Here is a 6,810-nt window from a genome sequence, read left to right as displayed (position 1 = left end):
CTTGCATAAGTTAAAAGATATAAAATTTAGCTGAATGTAGTGTAAAGTAGCGTGTATGTATGTTTATGTCGTGAGTGATTAGGGAACAATGACACAAGTGAAACACTCGGACGTTAGATATCAACTGATTTTATTAACTGAGTTGTAATACAACGCACGCTCACATCTTGCGATGTCATCATTCTCACACTTTCATAGTACGTGTCGCCACAGTAGTTTAATTGAATTAACTAGCTTAAAATTAACTAAATCGACAAATGTATTGATCTATTATTTATATTCACTAGCGGTCCGCCCCGGCTTCGCCCGTGGTACCTACATGTTTACGGTTTTTTTTTCATAAAAACTATCCTATCTCTCAAGTTGGATCGAACTGCACATGGTGTGCGAATTTTATTATAATCGGTTAAGTGGTTTAGGAGTCCATTGAGGACAAACATTGTGACACGAGATTATATTAAGATAATGAAACTATTCAATTTTTCATTAGAAAATTATACTTCAATAAAATACCTACTTATTTCTTCTTTGGTAAATCGCAATTCCCGATCAAAATTAAAAGTCAATGACCTTAGTTCGCGTCATTTTTTTTTTCTTTACGGCATGTAGTAATCTAGTCTATGACGTCAAAATACAGATGCCATAGAAAAATATTCTCATCGTATTACTACATCATCGTCTGACACGGAAGAGGCGTGGTAGGATGTGATGAATGTCCTACGTAGTACGTAACATAACTAAATGCTTCCATGGAAGTTAGAAGAAGCATTGGTGAACTTACCACGTGATTTTAGATTTATGACGTCTGCGAAAAATGTAGTGATACCTTTTGATTCTCGTACGAGTATCCGATTGAAAAGGTAAGCTTATAGTATTACGCAGTTCATTAAAGAAACGAATCTTCAATGGCGGCCAAAGCTGACACTGACGTATGGTAGGGTCAGCAAAAAAGAAAATAAAAATAACGTAAATGGATAATTATTTTATTAATTATTTCAAATTGTTTGTTGACAAACTTTTTTGTTATGGTATTTGTGTATTTATATGAATTATCATATTTACGTATACAGAATGTAACAAAATCCCCATAATATTTGTAATGAGCCCATAAAACTGAACAACTTTTCCCAAAGAACATATTTTGTCAAATTCCAATAAAACATTATTTACTTTCGCAAATGCATAATTGTCATTGTAAATTTATGATAAAAACTATTATAGGGAAAATCAAATACATTTTAGTGATTTTATTTTTCCATTTTTTTTTTTTGCATGCCGTACGGCCGTGTGTAAGCGAGAGGGAATGATAAGCGCCGCCATTGAAGATTCGTTTCTTTAATGAACTGCCTTATACTATATGTTGAATAATATGGAGGTATTAAAACAAACAGAATAGTATTTATTTATTTATTTATGCTTTATTTTTTTTTAAACATAATAGTTAATTGATTCTAGTATAAAGAAGAAGTTAAATAATGATAGTTCGACGCTAAATCCATTTTTATTAACCTTAATATTATCTGAACTAATAAGTTAATTTATTTTACTTTAAGACATTAAATAATAAGAGAAGGCATAAAATTTTCGAGGAGGATAAAAACGACGGCGGAACAATAAACATGCAAATTGCAAGTGTCATTTTGACAACTCCGGGATAGAGTTTTCGCAAAATTGTGCCAAAATGTCGCTTATTTCTTGAGGCAATTTTTAAGACGATACACAAAAAAAAATCCACTGCTTGGCGGGCGGAGTCTAATAGCTCGCTATCGCGAACGCGGGTGTGCGCGAAGTCATTCTTGCAAACTCGCCGCGCTGCCGCTGGCCGATTCGGGACAAACATGTATGGAGTCGTCATACAGTTATAATATTGTTATACATTTATTTAATTGTTGATTTATTGGTTTTATTTTCTTGCTTATAAACAATGCTTGCAAATAATCTTCTTTTTAACAACTAAGTACTTAGACATTATTAATAATTATTATTATTTCGTAATGTTTACTTTATTACAAAATAATACAGGTTATAAATAATCTTTAAAATAACAAAAAATATTGTTACTCTGAAAAAATGAAATGGTAGGTACTCAATAACGCGGACTACTGAATTCATTTAGATTTTGATGCTGACGTAGATATTACATCATGCCCAGAAATGAAAGGTACTATTTCTGAAAGAAGTTATAAACCCTAATTCTTCTCAGTCAAAGTCAAGAGTGGAAGATATCACTAATACAGAAAAACTGATGCGAAACTTTGGATGTTAATTTGTATATTTTTTTGTTAGTTGTTACTTAATCACGTCAAGACTACATTACCAATTTTGATAAAATATAGCTAATTGCCTGGATAGACACATAGGATACTTTTTATCCGAACTGAACACTTCTGTGGGAAAAACAGGATTCACGATATAACCTAATTCCACGCGGGCAAAGCCGCGGTCGGAATGATATTTTTTTAAATAAAAAAATTGTTTAAAAAAAAACACAAAATATATTGACGCATGTATTTATTTTTTGCACTCTATTAAAATTGTAATTATTCATTACAAATAATCAAAATAAAATAGCCAGAACAAAGTTAGGCCCTGGTAGGGTAGGTAGGCAAGTACAGCAATGTGAGACGAACACTGGCTTATTTATACCAATAATAATGTATTATAAACATTAAATTAAGTTTACAACAAAAATACATAATATTAGCTAATGTGAAAACGAATCAACCAATCATCCCACAACAATGAAATGTGCACACAAATATTCATCCAAATCGGTTCATGTGATTAGGAGGAGTGACTGCAGCGCCATCTTCCGGGCCTAATTGTGTTTCCAGATCACCCAGGAACTCAATTTAATATACTTACACAAAATTATTCGAAATGAAAACTCACATTACTATGTAAATATGAATTATATAAACCTGTTTTAGTACTAAGCAATTTCCCGCACAGGTGTAGTAAGTATAAATGAAATAAATATCAACATCAAATTCTTTATACAACATACTTATCTACCACCTACTAAGAAATGTAATTCTTGAAATTTTTTCGTATTTTTTTTAAATATAATACTACTCCAATGAGCTCCTGTTCCATATTATGTCCACCATACTTCCACTAAGTTCACCATGATTTTTTATTTCTTTGCACTTTGTTGCTTTTTGCTAAAAATGGAATCATGCGATAAAACCAGTAGAGCGTTGATAACATACATTTTTTACTGAATAAAGGTACTTACGAAAGAGTGGGTTCACATTGTGAACAATCAGTGGGTTTATTTTCCTTCTGGATTCCGGATTTCTGAAAAGATTATCTATGCTATAAATGAAAAAATCTTACACGTTCGTTATGTACTTAAAACAGGGGTACATATCAAACATCGTCTATAATACAATTATCATCAAATTTAAAATAAAACCAACTTACTTCATTAATTTGTTCCAATTGTAAGCATTCTTTTTCCTCCAACCTTTATGTTTCTTCTTCTTATTTTCTTTATTGTCCCCATTTGTCTTATCGTGTTGTCACCCTTTGTTACGATTGCGCGAGCGACACAAGTTCCCCGTATGACGGCCGTAGCGGGAATGACTCGTGCAGCGATCGGGGTAGGAAGGTGCAGGGCGGCTCTCGCTATATTGGCTGGTCGCGCGCTAATTTCAAGTATTTCTTGTTTATTTCAAAACCATCGCATATTTCAAAATTCTAAATCGGTAGACGTATCGGTTGTATATTTTATAGTTAATATCCAAAAAGTCGTAACTTTACGTTTGTTATTTTGAAGATGCCAGAGATTAAAAAAAAATAACAATGAGAACTTTGTATTTTTTTTCTATCGAGAAAATATTATGGAATCATGTTTCTAAAACGGTAGACGTATTGTGTTACTATTGAACTTTCTTGTCAAGAATTTTCATCACGACAACTTTAATAATATAAAAATTATGAAGGTTTAAAAAGGGCCGTAAATGTTAGAAAAATTAATTCATCACCTTAAGTCGATTTACAATTTTAAATAATTATGGTAATGTGCATGCAACAAAAAATAACACTTTAAATCTGACTCAGGGAAATCTTTGGACGTCTATAAAATTATCGATCAAATTATACGGCTTAAATTATCTAATTTTCAATTGTGGTGTATCATTTTTATTACATAGTTTGTAAGTAGTTACTTACAAAATTTTTAAATTTATATAGGTACTTCATATTTGAAGTCGGCTAAAAATATGCATGGTATAGTTATAACACAGAGAGTCCTTAATAAACACTGCATTGATCCAGATATTAATCAAATTAGATATACCAAAGTGGGCTATTTAAATGAAACATCACAATAGCAATCACCAGTGAAAATGTCCGAAGGAGCCGCGCATCAATCAAGCTGCGTGATAACTCCGCTATTTGATTAATTCATGGCGGATAAGGGTGGGATACAGTGGAAGCTATACTATATAAGTCATAATGCTTTAATTAGGTATCGTTTTTGAAAAGGAAGAGTTTGTTCAAGTGTTTAATTAATTATTATTTAATTCTAGAATTCGTGTCCAGTGACGTCTACAGTTATAGCAGTTGTAGTTATGGTAGTAGTATTTTTTTAACCATTTGCATACAGAAAACACCACATAAATCGACACGATTTGATCGTAGTGCACAAGCATCTAAACGTCAAACAACTACTAGATAGATTAATATAAATATTGTTCCATTTGTAAACTTGTAAACATTAATTTTGTAAACTGTATTTTTATTTAGTTTGACTAATAAAGTGAGAGCAAACTGTCATTTTATTTCAAACTTACTTCATACCTTTTATGTTAGTAACACAAATATTGACCAAGTTTTAACTTTTACTCTACTCAACGATATGTTGCGATAAGACAGTGCATTTTCCTGTTAAGATAGTAATCTTACTCCTTGTAGAGCTATTTTGATTCATGTTTTTTCTTTCTTGTAAAATACGTATATGGTGTGTAGATACTACGCGATAATCAGTCAACGAGTGGATAAAATTCATCTCAGTCTAAAACAAAACAATACTTTTCACCGCGAATATTACTTAACACACTAAACGAAACGATGAAACACGAATTATCTCCAAACTTGCACTGGCTCACAATCTCACAGGGCAACTAAATTCGCCGTATTGTTTCCTCAAAGTTGATTTATCATTTGTTGTTGTTGACAAGCCGGGATCAGCTGATCCTGGTTAACTAGCCCGTGATAATCCAACTTCTACGCAACCAATTTTGGGCGAACTGTTGCTCCAATTTATACACAATTTACATACAACCCTTTACATTGCAACCATTAATATGTAAATGGGTTGGAAGATATTGTTTTTTCTCTTTTGATGCTTAAGATAGTTTTAGTGTTTCTTTATTGATTGGTATAAACAATGGAAATGGTTCGGTTAAATGTTCGGATGTATTAATGGATTGGTTAATTAATGAATTACTTAATTTAATAAATTAATGTCTGACTGGTCAAATTAATTAATTAATTATAATGATGGAGTAAAACACTATCTGGTTATCCTTTATTTGGAAGTGAAACTTCTTTTAGCTCTTTGAGAGTAAAATTTAATAAAAGGGCGCGTCATGGCAATACCGTCACGTCATAGAGTAAGGCGACGATTTTGGTATCTTTGAAACATGCCAAAGAAGTTTCACTTCTGACACGTGTGCTCGGAACACCCGCTCCTTTTTTTGTTTCGATGGATGTGTCTTATACCGTTTCTCCTATATGCTATGTTATATAAATTTAAACTGATCTAGGCATAGACTTTTTAGAAACACTTTATAACTGTATAATCCTCATTTTTAATAACAATACCTAGATTTTACAAATGATTATAGAAGCTAATTTTGTACGTTGATAAAATATGTTTAATATCACAATATATTTAATTAAGGGACTGTTACAGATAGCTAAATGAAACAAGCTGAAGTTATAAAAAATATATACCATTGATTTAATGAAGCTAGGTGACAAGTTTACACTAGGAAATTGCTTCTAAATATTAACGAAGAATAATGGAACGGAACTATTATTTGAAGTGTTTTAAATATGTATATCTTTATAAAAATTATAAAGATGAAATATTGTTAGTTTGTGTTTAATTAGTTCTGAAACTGCTTAATCGATTTTAAATAAAAAAATACTAAGTAACTAAATATGATTTGTCTAAAGTTTTATATCTGAAAGGAAAACGACGATAAACTAAATAACTGAATACAATGCATCTGTTGCTAAATATCTGCATTTCTCGTATTTTAGTTAACAATTACACAATTTGTAATACACAATTTGTAAATAAGGCGGTTCACATACAAGGCGTGTAATTTGATTGGTTTAAACCTATCGTAGGATACCATATTTTATTAACTTACTTATGAATAATAACTATTTGTATTACGTTTGAGTTTGTCTTTTGAGTTTCAATAGCTGGGTCCACACATAGCAAACATCCACGGAAAGACATTACTGCGTAAAGCAGCGTGACTTGCCATTTTCGAATACGAATTTATCATTTATATTTCACAAAAAGAAAATAGCATAAAAATAATTTAAATTCAAAATTATACAAAAATACAATGCATTTACAATTTTAATGTTTTCACCAATAATAGATGTATACAGCGATAGCAACTGTCAGAATTGTTATGTCATATTATAGCACACATTCATGAATAATTCACATAAATTACAATGTATCAACGACACAATAAGTTAGGATTTCTGAAAGTAAAAACTGAAAAATTATTATAGCCTGTATTATATGATTGTTTATTTTGTGATGAGTGCACTGTA

The 6,810-nt window shown here is 31.1% G+C and overlaps 1 long non-coding RNA gene across 1 annotated transcript; it reads right to left on the bottom strand.

Annotated features, from left to right (window-relative positions):
* Nucleotides 1-2,929: 2,929 nt before the first annotated feature.
* LOC149902580 (uncharacterized) lies at nt 2,930-3,565 on the bottom strand. The gene is made up of 3 exons (XR_016457505.1): nt 3,427-3,565; nt 3,239-3,300; nt 2,930-3,164 (listed from the first exon to the last, which is right to left on the bottom strand). It is a non-coding gene; the product is annotated as an uncharacterized LOC149902580 (long non-coding RNA).
* Nucleotides 3,566-6,810: the final 3,245 nt, after the last annotated feature.

This window comes from Colias eurytheme, chromosome 15, assembly GCF_061535395.1.
Source record: "Colias eurytheme isolate Ceu_HAF_F1 chromosome 15, ilColEury1 Martin Lab GWU primary, whole genome shotgun sequence".
Lineage (NCBI taxonomy): Eukaryota > Metazoa > Arthropoda > Insecta > Lepidoptera > Pieridae > Colias > Colias eurytheme.
This window is presented reverse-complemented; position numbering and strand designations above follow the sequence as displayed.